We start from the raw sequence: 23167 nt of genomic DNA, 5'->3' as shown, positions 1-23167 counted from the left end.
GTGATCCCACCACCTCCCTGGGCAGCCTGTGCCAGTGCATCACTTCTCCTTCTGAGAAGAAATGTTTCCTAATAGCCGAGCTGAATGGATATTCCTGCCCCGTGACACAAAGCGGATCCAAGATGCAGCTATAACATGGGCAAGGATAGTTCCCTGGATGGAGCTTCAGCTCACTCATCATTTGCATTTTTTGTTGACATCTTGAATTGGAAAGGGTCTGGTTTGTAGGAGGATATGCCGAGATTTGAGAAGGCATTGATCAGGAAATCTCCATTCTTATGGAATGGCCCCAGAACTTAGAATCATAGACTCATAGAATGGCTTGAGTTGGAAGGGACCTCAAAGCTGATCCAGTTCCAAGCCTCTGCCATGGGCAGAGCTGCCCCCCACCAGCTTAGGCTGCCCAGGGCCCCATCCAGCCTGGCCTTGAGCACCTCCAGAGATGGGGCATCTGCACCTCTGAGCAGCCTGTGCCAGTGCCTCACTGCCCTGAGTAATGAATTTCCTCCTAACATCTAATCTAAATCTCCCCTCTTTTAGTCTAAAACTGTTCCCCCTTCTCCCATCACTATCAGACTGTGTAAAAATTCAGTCCCTCTCCTGTTTATAAGCTCCCTTCAAGTACTGGAAAGCTGCAGTGAAGTCTCCCCAGAGCCCTCTTTTCTCCAGGCTGAACAAGCCCAACTCCCTCAGCCTGTCTTCATAGGAGAGGTGCTCCATACTCTGGACCCATTCCAAAAGTTCCACTAAAACTCCAGGTGTGCCAGCTGTGGTCATGACTGTCTATAAACCTTATTTTCCGGAGACCTAAGACCACATGTGGGTTTCCAGCAAAACCCTGATGGCTGCCACCGAAACGCCATGTTTTGGCAGGGCAATGATGGAGGCACAGCTGGGGTGGCAGCATGGGGGAACAGAGCAGCCCCATGGCCATGGCGGAGAGCCGTGTTCCTGCGCTGGGCTCTGGGGGGAAAGGGATGGGTGAAGTGAAAAAACCCATCCAACCCCCAGCGTGGTGCCAGCAGCACTGTGACATCAGCTGGGCCCTGTCCTTTGTGACCGCTCCGCTCTCTCCTTCCTCCCCATCCTTCCCAGCCCCCTTCCTTACAGGGTTAATTTTATTTTTTCCTCCAGGGGTTTGCAGCGCTGGCTGAAACGCGCAGGCCAGCTGCCTGCCGGTGGCAGCAGGAAAACAGGCAGACAAAGCAGATGGACCCAGCAGGGGTGGAGGAGCGCTGTCTTCAGCGGGCCATAGGCATCACTGAAGAGTAAACAGCTCTCCGAAGGGAGCCAGGAGCTAACCCCAAACCCGTCCTCTCCAAAGTACTCAATCACAGCACATTAACAAGAGAGCCTGGACTGCTGGGGGAGAGTAAACAACGAGAGGCCGCGCTGGCGGGAGAGTGGGAAAAGCGCAGCCCCCCTCCAGCTAATATTTATTGTACGAGGGTGTAAAAAGCGGCTCGTGGCTCAGCGTGCTGTCAGCGAGCCGTGCTCTTTGTCAATGCTCATCTCCTTGTGAGAAAGCCGCCCTTTGCCTTTGTGCGTAGAGTGGGTGCCCACGTGCTGCTGGACATGCAGGGATGCTCAGCGAGGCCGGGAGGCAGCAACACAGGTGAGGGGTAAAACCTTCCCACCCACTGGTGACTGTGGTTCAATGCCTGCCCTACACCGGGCAGGGATAGCGCCGGGGCTGCAGCTCCTTCCAACCACAGCCATCCAAGTGAGCCGCCCCTGTTTGGACGAGGGAAGCATGTTTGGGGACACAACGCTATTGTTCAGAGCGGGAGGGGGTGGTCTCCTCCTGCCCACACCAGCGTGACTTCCTTGGTTTGAGAGCGGCTCCTGATTTATGCCCAGGGGCTGGAGCCCGCTCGCCGGGCGCTGCTCTTTCATCTGCAACATTGCAGTGAAATTTGTTTACAGAGCTCTTGGCATGGTCACAGATTCCTTCTCCCCTTCCCCCTTTCCTCTGAATCAGCTACAGTTTTCCCTCTCCTTTGGCTCCCGCTGCAAAACCGATTGACCTTTCTGGGCTGTGTCTGACACATGAACCGTGCAAAATCCTTTCTTCTCCCCGAGCCCCGTGCTTGCTTGGGAACGTGGCCGCCTGGAGCAGTGCAAACGGGAGCCCTCCAGCAGCACTGTGCTGCATTTCTGAGAGCTGCTCCGCTTGTAACCCTGCGCATCCTTGAGAGTGGGTGACTGTGTGTGCTGAGGCTGAGCTCCTCAGCGGTCTTTGCTAGCAGTGATGATAGGATGAGGGGGAAGGGCTTCAAGTTGTGCTGGGGGGTGTTCAGATTGGATATTTGGAAAAATTTCTTTTCTGGAAAGAGTGGTGATGCACTGGCACAGGCTGTCCAGGGAGGTGGTGGGGTCACCGTCCCTGGAGGTGTTCCAAAACCGTGGAGATGTGGCACTGAGGGACATGATTAGCAGGCATGGTGGGGATGGGTTGATGGTTGGACTAGATGATCTTAGTGGTCTTTTCCAACCTAATGATTTTATGATTTCTATGATTCTATCCCACTGTTGTGTGCCAGCACAACTGAATTTCAAGCCGGAGTCTGAAAACTTCTGATCCAGTTGTTTCCTGCTCCCAGTGGGCTGTATCCACATGGAAATAGCAAAAGGGTAATTTTTTTTCTCCTAAGGAACACTCAGCAGGTCACTTGTAGGATGTGAAAAGAGCTGGTCTTACCTGTAGTGGCTTTGTGCTTTAATCAAGGGAAAGAATTGCCTGTGCTTGGCCCACTGAGCCACCAAAGACATAACAAGAGCCACCAAATTGCCATAAATTATATAGTTATATATACTATTATAGTTATATACTATATAATATAATATAATATATACTATTATAGTTAGACTGTTGTTTTTTTTTTAATCTAGTGGTTGGCCAACTTGCCCATGGGGGTTGGAATTAAATGATCTTTAAGGACCCTTCCAACCCAAGCCATTCCATGATTCTCTGATTCTGTGACTGATCCTTTCTACTTCTCTTGAGGGTTAAGAAGCATGGTGGAAGAGATGAGTGGTCTGGTGGCCTGGCTGAGATCATCTCTGCAGCCATTTCCACAGGCTCATATCAGTCTATTGTGAAACCAAAACACTCTTTAACCCTTCCTGAGCACTTGCTGGACCTGGGCCTTTAGATCACATTTTGGCTCAGGTTCAGCTTCGTTGTGTTGCTCATCTGTACTGCAAGAGAGGGGCTCAGAAGCAGCTTTCCATTGGCACCAGGTGGAAATTGAGCTGTTTTTCAAGTGTGCTGGTGATTGCTAAAGCTGACCTTATCCTGTCTGCCTTGTATTTTAAAAGCTGGGGCTTGAGGCAGGTGAAAACATACAGGTGTTTTCTTCTTGTCTAAAGTAGCTGTGTTATACACCTTGGTGAAACCTGTGTTTTATGCGCCTCGACCATAACATACAAAGGAAATATCAACAGTAAATCATAGCAAACACAAAGATGGAGCTCTGAGAAAGAAGTGCCAAAGTGGTCAGGAATGCATTAAAGAGTGAAGGCTGCTCCAGCTCAGCTGCAAGACAAGAAGGTCCCATTTGCACAAAAAGGCATCAGATTGCCCCAGAAAAGAAAACCATGCAAGCTGAGCCTTCTCTGAAACTTGAAGCAGAAGGGTCCTATGGGGAACCCAACCCTGTCTGGGTGGTGCTTGGCAAGGGGAGCTCTCCTGGGTCTGGCCATACCCCACATGACCCATTCCCACGCTCGTGAATGTCAGCAGAAGATTTCTGTGGGACTCGGGGAGAGCAGTGATGTAACATAACAATGGGATCTCCCCCATTTTTCTGGAAAAAAATAAGTCTTCAAATTGAGTAAAATATAAAAGCGTTTTCTTCACTTAGACCTCCTACAAGTGAATTCCTCTGGTGCTGGTGATGGGCTCCTATTCTCCCTGGGAAATACATCAATTTGATTTTCTCTCTCAAAGGATTAGTCACTGAAAGACAACACCACCCTCTTCCCCCCAGCTTTTCAGTTGCCTCCAGGTGCTTGGGGAATACCAGTGAAAGGAGCCGCTCTCTGCTTCCTTTTCTACATTCTCCTTTTATTTCTCATGATTGCTTCCTCTCTGATCTGTTCTCTTTTTTTTTCCCTCCAAAGAACGTCTTCCTTCCCTCCAACAGCGTTGCCTGCACTGGCTCAGCATGTCCAGTGTCCATCCTGGCAGTCGTCCCTCCCTTCCTATCTGATTCCTGTATATTTTCATCGTTTGTTGAATAAAACTACCATTAAAAGAAACAGAGCCCAAGCACGTAAACCACGCTGCAGGGCAGATGCAGAATTGTTCACTTGGTGTAAGCGTAGAATAATTTGACATCTACAGCAGAGAGTGGCAGAGCCCCTGACACTGTTTCTATGGGACCGCTGGTGATGGGCAGCTCTCCTGACGGTGTGATACATATTCAGCAGCCCTCCGTCTCCCCTGGACATTGAAACAATTCACTCAGGTGGCTGACAACAAACGTGGTGGGCTCCAAATGTGCCCTGATGTTTTCACATGGTGCCCCTCCGTCTCCCCTAGGGTTTAACCCCGATGACACTGGTTTTTCTTTTTCTCCCATGACCAAATACATACTCCTGAATTTGGGGAGGATGCACGTGTTTATCAGAGCTGTATGAAAAGTTCTTTCTTCTTCCTTGCAGGAGGACAGAAGAAGAAATGGTTCATTTTGAAAATGTGCTGTAATAGACACTTCAAACTTACTTATCTTTTCACTCATGCCAGCTTGGATGAACCTGGGTAGAAAACTGAAGTGAAGGAAAGACCTCAGCCTCTCGCAGCTCTGGCAACAGTCACCAGTGCCCTCCTGAGGCTGAGCTCTTGGGGAGCACCTTGACCCCAAGCCAAGGGCTGGATGTGACTGCTACATCGCTGTTTTAGGGATCCCGAACATTGTAAGCGCTCTATTTCCTAAAACAAACAAAATTGCTGCTCTTCTCTGCCATTAAGAGGCACCTGGGAGGCATCCAAGTCAGCCTGTAGTTTGGGGAATGAGTCTGCTCTCTTTCCTGGGATATTACGGTCTGCAACTCAGGAGGAGTTCATGGAGCACGCCATATTCCTGACTAGCCAGGAGTGTTCTATCAGCGCAGTGTAGGCCTGATGTCACATTAAGGATAAAAGCTTTCCAGCCAGCAGCCGGGATGCTGTGAAGTTCCCTCAATGAAAGACCACAGAACGCCTTGGGGTTCTTGGAAGATGGGTTTTGTATGCAGCACATCCCACATCTCAGTGTTGTTCTCCAGAGCTGTTTGCTAGCAAATTGCCAGGATTTGAAATTCAGGTAGGTTGCAGGATGAAAAAATATCCTTCCCCACATTGCTATGACCTTTTTGGCAGTTTATTTGTTAAAGGCATTACTGCTCCCCTTGGGAATGGTCCCTTCCTCTGTTTTATGCTCTGAGGATGTGGCTCTTTTCATGTTTATCTTTGATTCAAGCATTGTAAAGAGCAATCCCTCGCACTTATGCGCTTCATTGTATTCTGGCCATGAGAGATTCTCCCCCACTGTTTGTAGCCTTTTTTCAGTGCAGCTAGTAAAATATTTGAACAGAAAAAAAAAAAAAAGAAAGAAAGAAAGAAAAGAAAAAGAGACACTAAACAGCTTCCAGCATTTAGAGGATAAAATGAGATGTAAGGAAAAGGACGACTGTGGCTAATGCACAGGGCTGGGAGGCCTCAGATGGACCATGGCCTCTCTTTGCTTCTCTTCTGACTTCCTCTGTGACTTTGTCTAAGTTATTTGACCTCCTCCTGCTGTAGCTCTGGGGTCTTAAACACACACTGTCTTTTCCGCTTGGAAAACCCATGCTTGCTGTCCCCAGAGAGCAGAGCTCAGTGTTGCCCCTCCGCTCCCTGTGAGGAGCTCTATGGCCATGAGTCCTCCCCTCAGCCTGCTCTGCTCTGTGCCCAGCAAACCCAGGGCCCTCAGTCGCCCCTCACACCCCTTGCCTTCCCATGTGAACGCATGTCAGCATGAGTACAGCCTGGTTTTCTTCCTGGATTCCAGATGACACGTGGAAGCTGATTTGCACATGATGGATGCAAACCAATGGCTCAACAACTGAAAAATAAATTAAATTTCAGTGGGTTACAGCAGGTAAGCTGGAATCAAAGGATCCTAAGGCTGGTTATGGGGGGGAGGGGTGAATGGGACACCTCCAGTGGGCAAGGGTCTGTTGTAGTTCAGATAAGCCCTCACAATTCAGAGTTTTCTTAAATTTCTGGGGCATAATGGCACAGCTGGTGACAGAGCACCAAGTGAATATTCGACATAAATAAACCAATGATCCTATGTGGGAGAAGGGCAGAGGGAGCCTGTGAATTAATGATCAGCTTTTAATTTGTCCTTTCATTGGAATCAATGAAAATGTCAGGATGATTGAGGTTTATGTGCTCATGGGAAAGATGTGAGCCCAAGAGAAAGAGATCAAGGCTATTTTTTAATATATTTATTTCACCGAGGAAGATGCTTCCCTTCATCTCTAATACCAGAGAAGGATTTGCTATGGGTGAATTCCTGAGAAAGCCTGGGCAGCGGGTATTGGAACAGGCTGCCCAGGGAGGTGGTGGAATCACCATCCCTGGGGGTGTCCAAGAACTGTGTAGATGTGGCACAGAGGGACATGGTCAGTGGGCACGGTGGGATGTGTTGATGGTTGGACTAGCTGACCTTAAAGGTCTTTTCCAACCTTTGTGATTCTGTGATTCTGTGATTCATTCAGGTCTCAGCAGAGCCCTCAAACCCACCATCCTCGAGGTGTGGGCTGCTGGGTGCCCTTGGGCACAGGGTTCATCCTACCTGGTGCTGGTTTTTCTCGCTGTGGGCATATCCTGTTCGCTCGCCCCAGTGCCAGATTTGCTCTGGGAAGTGCAGGGCTATTCAGGATGGCAGCAGAACAATGAGAGCCTCAAGATCCTGGTTTGAAAAGGGTGGATCCCGCTGGTGGATGTGAGAAGTTGGCACTAATGTCCTGGAGGCAGAACCGCCTTTGGATCATGACTGCTGGAAACACTGCTGGTTGATCACCTGAAATGGGCACCTCCGTCCTTTTCTTCAGCCAAAAAAGGGGTTTCTGTGTCCCCGCAATGCTCAGACATACAAACCTCCTGCTTTAGCCACACAGTGCTTGTAGCAATGCTGTTAGTAAAGTAGTCAAGTGAGCGGGCAAGGGTTTAGCTGTCTACAGGAGGCAGCAGGGACATGCGAGGGAAACAGTGGCCTGGGGTGGTGGATTTCATTTGCATGTTGCCTGTGTCTTGATGGAGGCTTCAGGCAGCCCCTTGGCACTGAGAAAGTGTCTGCAAACTGCCAGGAATGCTTTGGCCTAATTAAATATTCATGGTGACAAAATGCCACGAGCACAGGGGAGTTTTCAGCGATTGCTTCACCCCAGCTAGCAGACACCCTACTTATTCCAGCAGGGCTCCTGTGACGTGTTCCCACCCTTCCTCTGCACTCACCTGCTCACCTTGCTCTGCACCAAAACCAGGGCAAGGATGAGCTGGGCTTTTGCATCTCACATCTGCTTTATCTCAGGGCATCAATCCCCCAAATATTTTTGTCTTTGAGGGACCTGGTGTTGCAGCCCATGCTCCGCTCTGTGGGTTCTGGAGTTGAGTTGAGGTCTTCTGCAGGTGGATCACAGCCAGACTGTGACATACAGCTCCTCTCTTCTGCACGTTGGCTCGGGCTGGCTTTTTGTTACAGAAATGTTGTCATTCCTGACACTTCCAGACATGAGCAACGCAACCGCGTTCTTGCCAGCAAACACAGCCCTCAACAAGAGCCTTTGTGATAACATCAGCTCCGCTGCTGCTGCTTTGTTTTCAGCCTCCTCAGGAACTGACCTCATAGTTTCCTAATTTAGAGCTGGCGACACAGAGCACGGGGAACGTGCGTGCTCGACACCTGTGGTGATGATGCCAGCAGGACACCTTCCGGCAACCTGCCCTGAGCCAAAGCCGTGTTCCAGCGAGTGCTGAGCTTCCCTGGTAGCCCCAGCAGGCGTGGGTTTAACCCAAATAAGGATCAGCTATCACACCGACCTGGAAACAGAAGGGAAGAAGTGAGAGTCGGGGTCCTGGCTTCCAGCTGCATTTCTCATTTAAGAACATTTCTCTTTTGAGATGATATGCTTTTCTTGCAGAAGGCAGAGAGCTGGATTTCCACCTGATCCCTCCCAGCAACAGGATTTACATTCCTATTGAGATGCTTGGGCTTTTTAGCTCCTTGTTGTTATTACTCTCGCTGCTCTTGTTAGTGAGATGTCCAACCCAGTGCTAAACTTGTAGAGCTGTACCTGCACAGTGAATGGCATGCATGAATCACAGAATCATAGAATGGCTTTGGTTGGAAGAGACCTCAAAGACCATCCAGCTCCAACCCCCTGCTGCGGGCAGGGTTTCTAGCCACTAGATAGTGCTTTATGTGAAAGCCTAGGCCCCAGAAATACACCAGGGAGCTGATTTTTAGTGGCTTTAACTTCCCAGCTGGTTATTTAGCCACCTTCACCAGAAAGTTGTCTCAGTGAAATGAGAACTCGCCCACATTCAGGATAAACTCACAGTTCTTTTTTTTTTTTTTTTTTTTTTTTTTTTTAGTTTTGGAAAATGTCGCGCTGTCTCTGGTGGTGGATGTGTGTGTGTGTTTTATTTTCTGTGTGTGGCATCCCTGCATATGTCTTGGATTGCTTCAGAAGCTGTAATAGCAAAACAAGCTTTTCTTTATTCAAAAATAGAAATGGAGTGATCAAACAGCTCAGACTAGGACTATGCGTAATGCTTTATTTTTTTAACCAATTATTTAGTACTTATCAATAACAATAACTATTATTACCACGACTCTTTATACTCTGGCTTTTCTCATCACTCCTTAGAGTTTCTATATTTGCAAAACATTGTGAAAGCCCATTCCTGTTTGTTTTCCGCCCAGTGAGGATGTTGTAAATTCTGCCACAATCTGCCTGGAGGTTTTTGTAAGACAAAGACAGCAGTTGGTGCAGTGCACTGGAAGGCCACATCCCTGCACAGTTCTGGTACTGGGGATGCTGCAGTGAGGCACAGAGTTTGCTTTCATGCTGTCGCCTCAGTGGAGATGTGCATTTTGTTCATGCTCAATTACTGGGGAGCGTCCGTACGTCCTTCAGGTGAATATCACAGGGATGCTCTGAATTTTGGGTGAGGAGTGCTGGTACTTGCAAATATAGCGTAGTGGGATTGGTTGGCTTGAGCAAGGGGAACCTAAGACCTAAGGGACAGTAGTTGGTAGCAGAGTGCAGCTTCAGTGGAAGTCCTGCAAGAAAGAAGGGAATCTGCATAAACCCATCTCCTTGTCTGAATTCAGGCTAGAAATCATTCTAGGCAACTAGTTTTGTTGCAACTGCACTGATATTTGAGTTGGGAAAGAGGAAAAAAAAAACCTAACTAAAAGTTGTCAGGCTCTGTTTTCTTGGATGGGGCTTTGCTGATCTTTCAAGTGGATTTTCCACCCCTGAATTTGGCACAGTTAGCACAACAGAAGCAAAGATGATACATATGTTTTATAACAGTAATGCACGTAGTGAGTTTAAAGTCAGTTTATCAATGTCTCTCCTCCTTTCTCTCTTTTTCTATATTTTCTATTGTTCTCCATATGAGTCCTGCAGCCTCAGCTGAGGAACTCGATGTCATTTTGTTGAGGGAACAGCAATGACATTTTCTTTGCACAGGACTGACATTCTTGCATTTCTGGTGTCCAGGAGAAAATGACAGCCAGGCAGTTTCTTTCCTGCACATCACTTCTCAAATCCTGGCAGTGCCCATAAGAGCATTCATTTAGAAGAAAATTCACTTTCAGAGGGGAATTGCCTCAGCTAAGCCTAATTACAAGGAGCAGAATGCATGGCACACTTGGATATAATGGAGACCTCTTGAAGAACAATATCTTCTGCTCCCCTAAAGGTGCTGGCCACTGCAGTGGATGTGTCATGGGGCATGATAGCTGTGGGCATTCACATCTTCAAGCATCCAATACCAAAAAGGTTTATAGTGCCCTATATTTCTACATTGGATGAAGTCATGCAGCTCGCAGCCAGAGAGTTCAAAACCGCAGAGGGGGAAAGGCTGTCCTATGCACAGGTCTTGCTTTAGCATCTTAAAAGTGAATGTTGTCCCCATGAATACAAAGTCTGTTTGTGAAGCATAAACCCAAGAGTGGACCACTCTGGCTTGGTACATCAGCAACTTCTGGGATGGCATTAAAAAGGAAACAGCACAGGTTTTGGTTGTTGGCTGTTATTCCCTCAGTGTTTTCTACTGAATTCCATGATGCCAAGCCAAGTTACTTCTACCCAAACTGAATCCATCTAATTTTTTCCCCTCACCTCTTATGTTCGCGCTTGATGTATTATGTCTGGAAGCAAACAGTTAGAATAAGATGCATTTGCTAGATTGTGTCTTTTCATTATCCAGACAGAAGGAAAAGGCAGTTGACAAAGTTTCAGCAGACGGTGCATAGTTGTTGTTTATGTTAAACAAAACGAGAATGTGCAGCATTCGGGTGTATAAACAGCATGACAGCAATAAGCATAAAACATAAGATTGGAAGCAGATTTTACTTTCAGGCCTTGGGGAGCAGATGGATCTGAGATCATTGTGCATTTGCGTACAACTCCAAGACCTATAGAAACTCATTTATTCCCCATGTCGAGGCATTTCACAGGAGTCAAATGTAGCACGGCTGCAAATGGATGCAGCTCCACTGAACATAATGGGCTGGACCCAAGCACCTAGATCTGTCTCTTAAATTGCTCCAGCAGCACTAAGGGGATGGAAAGCTGCTTTAGTCTTGCAGTCAGAGATTGCCTTGTCATCTTAATGTTCAGGTGGCATAAAGATGAGGCAGCCCCTATTTGCATCTGCTCTGTGTGCAGGCTGGAGGCAGCTGAGTGGGAAAGGAGCTGCGGCCAGTGGAGGCTGCTCTTCTGAACTGGCACAGAGGCTGGCTTCCTCCCCTTACATAAGATATATGCCATATATACATAAATACGTACACGCATACACATAGATATGTATATAAAGAATACATATTGATAAGTGAAGGCTCATTAAGAGTGGTGAGGCACTGGCACAGGCTGCCCAAAGATGTGGTGGATACTCCATTCTTGGAGATGTTCGAGGTCAGGCTGGACAGGGTTCTGATTGAGCTGTCAGTGTCCCTGTTCACTGCAGGGAGGTTGGCCTAGATGGCCTTTGAGGGTCCCTTCCAACTGAAACAATTCTACAATTCTATGATTCTAATTTTTTCTCATTCGCTCTTTTCTTACCCCATCCCTGAGTTTGCACCAAGCTGAGCACAGCTGGCAGTGGAGAGGTGGCTCGTGTGATGGAGTTGGGCCTGTTTGTACCCGCGTGCTTCAGAACCGATGCTGGAGGACAGAGCAGCACTCAAGCCCACTCTCTGTACAATGGTAGAGACGGAGACATCATTTCTCAGTTTCAGAGGGCCAACTGGATCACTTCAAAGGCTGCCCTGATTCAACACTTGCGGAGGCAGGAGCACACAGGTTGCCCATTGTGTATGGCCCCGATTCCCTGGCAGAACTGCGTCACTGAAGTGAAGGACATAATGAGGGATTTCAGTCCCAAGCAGAGACCATCCAAGCAGGTGGGAAAGCGATGGGCCAGCGTCCAACCTTCAGAGCACAGACCAAAGAGAAGCTGTTTTAAATAGCAACAATGGCTCTAATCCCCCGGCAGGATGGAGAGATGCAGATTGGTAAAGGGAAGAAAGGGCAGAAAATAGCAACCGCAGAAAGTGTGTGTATGTGAGAATCCCTTTCAGGATGCATTAATGGGATGCAGTGAATAGGAAGAAGAGACCCCAGAGCGTGTTTAAAACAGATTCCTGGTATAATATGAACCACTGTAATAAAGTGCTGTACAAAAGAAATAATAAAAATATATCACTGTAGTCAGTAGCACTGGCTGTGTTCAGTGTTTAACCACATCAGAGCCCATCATTAACTAAGAGGCAGAATAATGCGGGCAAACAAGAGAGCGATTGGAAGGAAGAATATTAGGACCATGATGGGGACACAGTGAGGTTTCTCCCATGGCAGCTCCAAGAAATGAGAACCCAGGAAGGAGAGAAAGCCCACCTGCCATGCATGGCTTGGCAAAGCCCCTCCATCAACGGTGTGGGTACGCGCTCTCCTCCTCTGTCACAGTTCTCCTGCAGTGATTCGTCTGCAGCAGCCGCTCGCCTCCGAGTGAGGAGTTTTAATAAACGATCGTCATGCACAAGCCATGCATGTACGCGAGAGAAGATGGGGACATGTATTTTTAAACACAAAAACTCCCACCAGCCGCAGTTTGAACACGGGCTGTATGATCTTCAAGAGAGAAGGAGAAAAATGTGCTGGTTTCCTCCAGAACTGGATCATTTGCTTCAGGTTGGGTGGTTGATCCAAGAAGAGTTATGGAAAATGTGGTCCACAAAGGGCAGTGATTTTGGGGCAGTGTGAATTTTAGGATGGGCTGTTAGAAGCCCTGTCCCAGGAGAGGAATTTGGCACTTTTTTGGAGATCAAGCCATCTCCAGATGGGTCAAGACTGGAGTGCGTTGACTCCAGCAGCTGAGAACATAAATCTATACAGGGGGTATTTCGAATGGCTGTATTTGAATAATCTGTTGAATAACTGAATAACCCTTAGGAGAAGCGGGGTGAAATCCTGCCTCCAGAAACACTGATGGCAGATGTGCCACTGACTTCAGTGGAGTGAGGACTTCTCTGGGCTTCCTGACTGCCCCTTTGGATGACTGAGGTCTCCAGATCGGATCTGAAGCCATGCCAGGTCCAAAGCTGCATGCCCCATATCTCGGTGAAATCACTCAGGCTGGTCAGATTTGTATCCTGGATGTTTTATTTTTTGCTGCTTCATACTCTGCCCAAGGTAAGTTTTTGTCATGCTGAAGAGATCAGCATTATTGAATTTGACTTTGCGTTTGCACTGACTGGACAGATAGTATCTATTCAGATTGGGTCATTACCAACCCTTTCGCTAGATACCCAGAGTTTGAGAATCTTAACGTCAGTGTCTCCATGTCAATAACCAATCATCAATATGCATCCAAGCTAAGTTCTCTTTTTTCTCTGCATTTTTTTTTTTAGCATAGAAGAATATATTCTTGTGACCTTTATGTTGAAGACCACTGTCTCCTTGCACAGAAGTTGGTGGTTGAAACATTGGCTCCCCGGGCTAGGCTTATAGTTACCCAACAACATCCTTTGGCTTGGCATTGTTGATGCAAGCGTGGGTTGAGCTGCATTTGGAGTTCTTGTCTCTGAATATTTGAGGCAGTTGGGAAAGTAGGGAGAGAGGTGAAGAAAAGCATCCTACAGCATTTCTGGTGAGCCCCATGGGACGGAGGATGGTGACATGGGGGGGAGGTTATGGGAAGGAGCAGGGAGATTATAAAGGACAGAAGATTCAAGAAAACATGCCATAGGTTTCCTTTAAATATTCACCTGCTGCCCTGGCCTCTCTTGTTCTCTGGGGACTTTTCTCAGCAGTGAGGGATGCTTATGCATGACAAGGGGTATTAAAAATGAGTGATGGAGAAAGCCTTCCCCATGCCCTCAGCCTGACCTGCTGTTCCCTGTGGCTCACAGTCCCCTATGTTTCTGCATGTCTCGCTGAATACCTGCATACCTCAGGCTAGTGGCAGAGCCTCAGGCTGGTGAGTAGGACTTTAGCTGAGCTCCCAAAAGCTGCTAGGCCTGCCTGTGTGTCAGAGCAACGTTTTATCCCAGTGCCCGACGGCCATGCGGAGCTCCCAGATGACCCGGCATTTCCAGTTCTAAGGTTTCCCAAGCCCAGCCAAATAAAAAGGAAAGGACAAGATCTACCCTGCCTAATTTCTACCAGGAAGGCTCTTCACGACAAGAGCAAATGCAGAAGTCACTTTGACTCCTGAATGGATAAACTCTGGAATCCAAAGGATGTTTGAGGACAAATTTTCTGAGGTTGGCACGTACGTACTGACTGTAAAATTACTTCACAGAGCCAGGCTGTGCATGCTAAATCCATATTTGCCTGCGCAAACAAGGTGCTTATGCATGCAGTTAGATGTTTTGCAGACACAAAGGCACAGGCAAGTTCAACCCTGGCTTTCACCATCTTTATGACTGTATTAGCAGTACTTTTCCCTGGCCAGGAATGCTTCACAGGGACCTGTGTTTGCAAGGAACAACTCATACCATGGCCCCAGATGGAAAGGCTTTAAGCTCAAGGCTTAGCTTCAGATAGACCGTTTTAATTGGGATGGTTCCCAAAGCAATGAATAATCAGCCTTGAGTTTTAAATTACCTCAGAGGAATGTCTCCTTAGCACACAGTGGGAAGGTGCCTGCATCACGAATTCTCACTCCCCATTTGACGCTGCAGCTTTGGCTCCTGATGTCAGCAGGTAAAAGCTCAGGGTGGCTGCTAGAAAATATGCAAAACCACCCTGATTTCTGCCCCAGGGCAAAGCTCAAGGCAGGTGTCTGCACTATGAAATGATGCTTGGGCCTGTGGGCAGCTGCAAGCCATGCCAATACTCCTGACTCTTCTGGCTTTGTTCTTTGCCACGTACCATTGGTGGCTTGAGTCCAACACCTCCATGGTTCTTTGGGAGCAGCCTGGGGTTGCCTTCCTCCAGCCTGCATGGGTAGGTTACCAACCGCTAAATCAGGGTTGGCCAGGGCCCTATCCATCCTGGCCTTGAACACCTCCTGGGGGTCCTTGCTCTCCCACTGTCAGAGCCTTCCAGAACAGAGCTTGGGTCAGGCAGTGCTGGATGTACCAGTGCTGGGTTGACCTGAACACAGGTGGTGGAGATGGACCACCAGGTGTGCACTGGTGAAACATCATGGGACAATGAGCAACTGGGAACTGCAGAATATCCTTCCACTTCCAGAGAACTTCTTTCTGCGTACAGAGAATCATGATGCAGAAGCAGATGGTTGTACCTCAGTGTCTAGGAGCAGAGAGAAACTGTGCTACTCTTGGGGAGATAATAAAGGGCTAAGCATCCACAGGCTTTGAAAATAACTGTCTGAGTAAAGCATGCTCCTAATCCTGCCTCTCCCATGACATTCTTGCCTCCCCGAAGGTCTTTGTCTCCTGCTCAGCTATCCGAGAAAACTCATGTTAGTTATAATAGCAGCTTGGGGGATAGATATTACATCCAGGGAAACGTAAATAAGGCATTTATTTTCAACAAATGGCATAGGATGTCTGATCTGCCACGCTCACATTTGGCATCCTCAGAAATGTTAGGCCTGATATTCACTGTCCAGTGCATCTGTAACAATGTGGATTCATCACAGCCCTTATTATAGCACTTGGGTAGCTCATGTGGGGTAGTGAGAGGTTTATTTTTAGGTAATATTCGTAAACAGACCAGCTATCTTCCCAGGGAAAGGGCTCTTAAGGCGAGATGTGTTATGGTGACTGCTCTGAGAAGCATCACGGGGAGCATCACTGCATGAGCCCTGTCCCCCTCCCAGGCAGGGTCTACAGTGGGCAGGGTCTCCTCATCCCATCCCATCCCACCTCTATCCCAGCTGCCATTTGCGTACCGAAACTCATTTCCTGCACTTTCTGATGCCTTGTGGGATGTCTGAAAATAGCAATTTCCCAGTGCCACGGAGGGCATGTGACAAGCGTGCCGTTGTGTCTCAATAGACCACTGTGGCGTTCGGCTGCAATCATGTGGCTTAATCACCTGACTGCATAAATGAGTTTCCCTTGACAAGATTCGATCCCTTCGGGCCCCTTGACTAATTACCTGCTATTGTGAGAGGGCCTGCTTGTTGCGAAATGCAACCCTTGTCCCCCAGCAAGTGCAAAATAGAGAAATAAACACAAAAGTCTGGAGATCAGAGGGTGCTACTTTACGTATCCAGTGCCATATACAGGGTCATTAATTATGTTCCTCTTTCATGACAGAATTTACTTTTGAAAACATTTTTCCTTGTTTGTTCTCTTTTTTAAACAAAGGTACCTGTGTTTTTGTCTCCCTTATCACCCTGTAGCAATGCAGCAGATTTACAAGGAGGAACCATGCAAGAAAACATCCCCAGCACTGTACAGCTTGAGTTTCTGGGTACCTTGCAATGCAGAGGGCAGAGCCCCCTGCCCCTTGTAGATCCCCTGGAAGGAAGGGGTTTTAGTGCTCTTCCTAACTATGCATGCTACAGGCATCATTTTCCATGCGTATGGGTGGTGAAGATGTACAAAAAGCATTTGAGAAAGTAACTGAGTTGCCCACGCAGAGAGCTGGCATCTCTTTAGAAGAAGCCTTCAAGGCTGAGACGTATGTGGAGATCTTCACCATGTTGTGGCACTGTTCATTTCTGGCTGTGTGGATCTGGACATGCAAGGTGGGAGAGCTTAGTGATCCCACTGAGTGGTGGAGAGGCCACTGAGATGCCAGTACTTTCCCTACAGTGGGTGCAGGTGATTGATAGTACTTATAAACTCTAACAAGCCAAGGCCAGTCCCTCTTCCTCATTTATTTTATTTTATTTTATTTTTTTCTGAATATGCTGAAAACAGACCCAAATTGTTCTAAATTAGCTTCCATTCTGACGTGCTGTCTCACACCTCTTTGGAGTCAAGCTCATTTTAGGTAGTGCTAGAAACCACAAAGAGGAAAAGAGAGGACTTGTACCTTTTGCAAGAGCATCATAGGGCCATGGCTCACAGCTTGACTGGTGTCAGTCACCCTGTGCCACCCTGCTCCTGTCCTAGGGTGAGCAGAAGATCTTCTCCTGCACTGCTTAGGGAGAAGAGGCTTTTTTCTTATTTCCTGGTAGGACAATTCTATTTATAACTGATAGTCCCATAAGGAAATGGTCGGGAGCAAATCAAAGACTCAGGAACAGGTCATTTTCTATTCTTATATTTCACTGCTTTAAGCTCCACTAAGGACAATGAAGCTGCCATAGGCTTAGGCAGCAAAGCTGAAATCCAGCTGAAATGGAGCCTTAATAATGCACACTGGGGCACGGATCCAAGGTTTTAGTCCTGGATCACTTTGTGCAGTGAAAACTCAGGTTTTCAGGATGCCTCTTCACGGCTTCTCTTTGAAAGCACACAGTGGATCTACACAATAAAATTGCAGTTTCTTCTCCATTTTTGTTATGATTTGATCTGAGTGGGAATCTTCCAAAGAAATTTCCACTCAGAAAACACCCATCTTTCAAAAGCAAGCTATTCCCAGAACAGATACCCATCAGTGAAACTTTGGAAGGGGGAGTTTCTCAAGCTACAGATGCTACAAAATAAGAAAAAGGTACCAACTCCGGTCAACTAAGCAATAATATATGTAAAACGCTTGGCTTGGATGTGCAAGAATTTTATCTAAGACCCTTCTGTGGGTTGTGAGGTGTCACAGAATCATAGATTCATTTAGGTTGGAAAAGACCACTGAGATCACCAGGTCCAACCCCAACCCACCCCACCATGCCCACTGACCACATCCCTCAGTGCTACATCTCCTCATTTCTTGAGCACCTCCAGGGACGGTGACTCCACCACCTCCCTGTGCAGCCTGTGCCAGTGCACCACCACTCTTTCTGAGAATAAATTTTTCCTAATATCCAACCTGAACCTCTTCAGCAGAGGAGATTTCACTGTGTCTGCTCATCAGTGAGTTGCCCTTTGTAAGACTCAAATCTCAACCAACTTGCTACAGCTCTGCTTCCAAACAACCCACTCTGGGAGAGAGGTTTGTCCTCCACAAATACTGCTTCACATCTTAGCAAGATCAGTTTGCAGCTGGTCTTGACCCTTGATGTCCAATCTAGCAATGCACACCTGGTCCAAACTATTGGGAAGGGCTTTGTTCCATTGGCTGCTGATCCGCAGTGAGGGTGCACCTCATTATTCCACATGATGGGCATCTTCCTGACCTTGGTTTCTTACACCCCTGCATCCAGGGTACATCGTGCCAGCATCCCCCCCTTGGTGCCTTCTCGACTGACTTCAATGTATGTTTAATTTCTTGCTGCCCAAATTAATTTTCCCTGCTTGTAATGTTTTTCTACTGACTTTAACAAAGCTCTCCCAAGACTCCTAATCTTGATGACCTTTCTAAGAACAAATACAAGCCAGCTTGTTTCCCCAGGCAGATTTTCCTAATTTCTTACAGCTCTGTTGTCAACACATTCCCACTTCCATCTAATTTCTTTTGGATATGATGACTCCTCTCCTAACTCTAGAGAGAGTAATCAATATCAGGAGGAAAAACAACCATTTTGGCTGCTTGCTGGGAAGCAGTTTGTCCTGTTTAAGGAACCTCTGGAGACAGTCAATTAGGCACAAATCAGAGGCTTGAGTTGACAACTCACATGTCTACTTTTTTCTTCATGCTGATGCTTTCAAAGTCTGTATCAGCCACTAGCATCTCCACTGGGTTACTTCTCACCTGACCACTGAGATTTCTACTGAGCACCATAATACTGAAAGTGTTGTTTTTTCCCCACTGTGATATAATTATACTTTCTGCAGCCACAGAAAGTTGAAGCTGGTGAGGCTCTGGCACAAGCTGCCCAGATAAGGTGTGGATGACCCAACCTAGGAGATGTCCAAGGCCAGCTTGGATGGGCCCTGGGCATCCTGATCTAGTGTCTGATTTAGTGTTTGGCAACCCTGCCCACAGGGGATCGAAACTAGATGATCTTTGAGGTCCCTTCCAACTCATGCCATTCTATGATTCCACGAAGGCACTGGGATATGAGCAACTGAGGCATCAGCTGAAGCTCAGATCTTCAGAGAGATTCTCCTATTGAAAGCAGCTTTAAAGAGGCAGTCAAGATGGCTTGCCAAAGGTGACCCAGAACATGCGTAGCAGAGTGAGAACTGAACTCTGGTCTGCTGAATCCCACACCAGAGCCCTAAGCAGAGGATTATCGGTGGTTTCTTCTGAAAGAATGAAATAGAGGAGAGGTAGGGATTTCCAGGAACAAAAAAAATCACATCTTCAAACCTCTTTAAAGGCCATGGAGTTAAATCCTTCTTGTGCTATAAATGTGCTGCAGGACCAATATAAGCAGGGGAAAAATAAGAGTAACCTTCAGCTCAGATTCAATTGCAATCACCACACACTTTTTTTTTAACACTCTTTCTACTTCTGTTTTGAGGACATTTAAAGAGCAACAAAGACTCAAGACTATTCACAGGGTCTGGGTTTCTGGCACTGCTGAAGCTTCTGCAGGGCAGCAACATCTCTGCATTCAGATGACTTGCTAACTCTGTCATAGCCCTGGTAGAACACTATTAAAAAAAGTTATTTCTAATGACATATTCCAATGCAATGGAGATTCCTATGTATGTTAATTTGCTTTGAGGATTGCATCATCCCGAAGCAAGTGTAGCTAGAGAGATTTAAAACAAAAGTGGTCTGTCTCCAGGCTGAGCTGTGATACTTGGCAGTGATAACTGCTCTCCACTGAGTCCAATGTGCTGTTTTAACATAGTGCTCTCCTCCCCATTGTGTCATGCTGGAAGGATGGCATTTCTTGTCTCCCAATCTGTAAAAGATACTAGATGAGATATTTAAGCTACCAGTGTCCTTGAATGAGGTTATTAGTCCATGTGAGACCTTGTACTGTGAGCAGCATGGAGATTTCAGGGGGATTATTCAGGAAGCAAAACACTGAAAGGAGACCTCTCATTATTGAAGCAAGAGTCGTGGAAAGATAACTTGGTTATAGGACACACATATTTATCCCTATTACTGTCCCAGTATTTTATCAACTAGTGTCTTATGTTGAATTGAGAGGGTGGGATGCCTGGGATGGGGCAAGGATTTCTTTGCCCATCTTAAAGTTTCACACGACGAACACAATGCTAAGATACTAACATTCATGCCCCAAAGCTATATATGTCCCCTGCTGCCTGGAAGGGGCACTTTTGTGTATTGTCCATGTCAATTTTTGGATAAACACCACTGATCAGTTCCTGTCCACTGCTGAATTTCCTGAGAGAGCTGCACTGAAGGTATGGCATGCTGGTACTTCATCCCCTACTTCTGCCTCCAAATGTGCCTGTAAGGCCCCAGAATACCAAGAAAGGAGCTCCTAGCTCTTTCCTCCACACTTTGATAACAGCACCTTGGTGGATATTTGCCTCAGATGAAGGGTGAACACGACATCAGCTGTACTGTGAGTAATAACTGTGGCTGCATGTGAGTTACAGTCAGAACAGCTGATTTTTTTCATTTCTGCTGAATGGGTTGGGAAACACATACCTTGAATGGAATGATTTTTTTTTTTAAATAAAAATTAAAGAGGAAATCAAGCACTGGCCCAAAAAATCTTATATTGAATTTTGAAGATTTGCTTATTGAAAAAATCACCATAAAGTCACAAGAGACTTCTGTTGAAACCTAGTAGGAACTGGATGAAGAAAGAAGAAACTGCTTGATAAATATTACCTTGTTTTGGGACTGTTCTGGAATTTTCCAGACTGTGACTGGAAAATGCTAGTTATGGTACATTCCTGATATTAATGGTTACATTATGGGTATGGATATAGATGGGGAAAACGCTCCTACAATTTGTGTAGTACAACCTTCCACCTGTGGTTCTCTCCCTTGGAAGAAAGGGAACTCCTACAAACATGGCCAGAAAGAAGGGGACAAGGACTAGCCCCTGCACGTTCCCTGGTATGCCTATGCTTTCTATCTTAGCATGGGTAAAATGGCAAAATGCAATTCCTGAGCAATCTCTGTTGATATGCTAAGGCTATTGCAATTACATTACACCCTCCCTCCTACCCACAAAGTAGTCGCTAATCAAACCGCAAAACAATTCTGCCTGGTATTTAAACATTGAGCATGGGTATCTGCACAGTTCATTACCCATTCCTATGGATATCCAAAAGCATGGCTCTGAGGAATAGCTCGGTGAAAAGTTTAATCTTGTTGCACTGATCTGCTAACTACCTGTAATCAGAGGTACGCCCACCCCCTCGACCAGCTGGGGACAGCATCTGCCCCTGCAGCTCAGCCTCGTAGGGTCGCTGTCTAAAGAATTTATGGTCAGGTTCAAAGGATTTCAATGGGATAAATGATCAATTAAAAATGGGAGTCATTCACTCTGCTTTAGATATGCTTTCAATAGGGAAGTTTAGAGGTGCTTAAGTTTAAAGCATGGTGATTACACATTTCTTTTATGTTCAGTGGAACAATCACTGCAGGATCCATTTACGTTTTCTCAGTGGAGAAAAATGGCCCTTTCTAGAGGGCAGTTCTTCTGACCTCTCCCAGACGCTTATTTTACGATGAGATCACTTCCCATCTCCCCATTGGCTATAAAAGAGGCTGAGGGTGAGCAGGTCTCAGACGTCTGACTTTTGGATATTGAAATTAGGGTAGAGGGGCTGCACCCTGCCTACCCCCTCATTGGGCTGGGCAGCGAGCAGGCTCAGGTCTGGTGCCAGTCTCCTCTGTGGCTTTGGTTCCTGAGTTAGAGCTTTGGACACTTCATTTTTCTTTGATACATAAACGAGAAATACTCCACTCAAATGTTCAAAACTGGGTGGAGGGGAGACCGTCCCTTACCTATTTATTTGGAAACAGAGCACATTGGGTGTAGTCTTGGTGGACAACAATAAAATAGGGGTACCTTTATGGTATCACCCTTCGGAGCAGCTCCCACACCCTGGCTGAGCTAGGAATACAGTCTGGGAAGCTTCAGTCTCTCATCTGCTCCTTAATCCACATTTCAAGCAAAAGGGATCGTGCTCTTCACCTGTAAGAGTGAGAAGAGCCGAGGGGAAGGCAGGAGCTCAGCATGCTAACAAGCTGAGTGCTTTTGTTACTGAGGCAATAAAATCTCTTTGCACCTATTATTCCTTTTTGTGCCCGTTTGTAAGTGTTTCCACAATGCGAGTAGTGTTGTTCAGAGTTCTCTGCGTCTGACTTGTTTTTTAAATCTCTGTTATACTATTATCTGGAGCATATTAACCCCTAGGTGCTTAGGTTTTCAAACGTATAAGCAATGCTAGAGGGAGGGAGAGGAAAAAACATCTAATCCTGCTTAAAAAAGAGCCAGAAGGTGAAATGGCAGAATAATCAGTCTTTAACACAATTTTCTGTCACCTTCTCCGCAAGGTCCCTTTGCTCTGATAGCCAGAATTAAGAGACAAACTCGGCTAAGTTACTGCAATTCAGAAAACATGCACACACGCACAGACTTGCAAGTCAATCAGCGCCTAGCAGTTCCCTATGGTGCAATTGTTGGAAGCACAAACCATTTTTAAACTGATACCAGAAGTGAACTTTTATTTTCAATCATATTTACCGTAAATTAGAAATTACTCAGTAAAATGCAATCTGTTAGGCAAAAAATGCATCCTGTCACTTTCAATTAACCAGCTAAAAGGTTGTTAATGAATAAATATTGACTTTTAGAGGAAATGGTTCTTAACCAGCCTCGGATCCATGTGCACAGTATTTGACAAAGGATCGATACGGAGCTGGTACACTCCTGCTAACCTGGAGGTAACTGTTCTAAATGCCTAGGCACAGCGCTAAATGACAAGTTGCTCTCTGGCCCAGCTGTAGAGGTAGAATAAAGAGATGCCGAGATATGGAAAAGCTGCCTTATGTTGATGCAGCCCACTCTGCTGAAAATGAACTTCTGGAACTAAACAGCCAGTATTGTGAACTTGGAGACAGGAATCAGCCGTTTGAGCTCCCCTGCAACAAAGGCCTTGAACACTAATGAGAGCTGAGACAGCTCTACTCCTTTGCAAATCAGACCTTTTATTTGGTACCAAAAATATGCGTGTAGATGCTGTGCAGATTGACTCTTTAGGCTTCTAAGAGTTTTCTAGCAGTCTTAAAAACTCCCCAAGATGACACACCAGGGCTGTACTCTGATGTATATAATGACTTGCACTGTGCTTTTGCTAATCCAGAAAACAGAATCCATGATCCTCCTGTGGGGCATCAAGTCTCAAAATCCAGCAGAACTGGTTGGGTTGTGGCATCTATAGTTAAGGGAGAGCCAGGCAGAGAAGAAGACCCCGTGGTGAAAGAACATGTTCAGGGTTCAAACCTTGGCCCTACATTGCACTTTCATTGCTAGATATATAACTACTCT

General features: G+C 46.6%; 1 protein-coding gene across 4 annotated transcripts in view; it reads left to right on the top strand.

The window, feature by feature from the left end:
* XYLB (xylulokinase) overlaps positions 1–11978 on the top strand; it is a 134708-nt gene extending 122730 nt beyond the window's left edge. For 2 of the 4 annotated variants that reach the window (XR_002435424.1, XM_021387898.1), the window contains exon 20: positions 4669–11978. The gene's annotated coding sequence lies outside the window, so the exon portion shown is untranslated. The remainder of the gene's footprint in view (positions 1–4668) is intronic. The other 2 variants (XR_002435423.1, XR_002435422.1) reach the window with 2 other exon arrangements.

This window comes from Numida meleagris, chromosome 2, assembly GCF_002078875.1.
Source record: "Numida meleagris isolate 19003 breed g44 Domestic line chromosome 2, NumMel1.0, whole genome shotgun sequence".
In the NCBI taxonomy this organism is placed as follows: Eukaryota; Metazoa; Chordata; class Aves; order Galliformes; family Numididae; genus Numida; species Numida meleagris.
The sequence above is the reverse complement of the archived record's forward strand: the minus strand, read 5'-3'. Positions and strand labels throughout refer to the sequence as shown.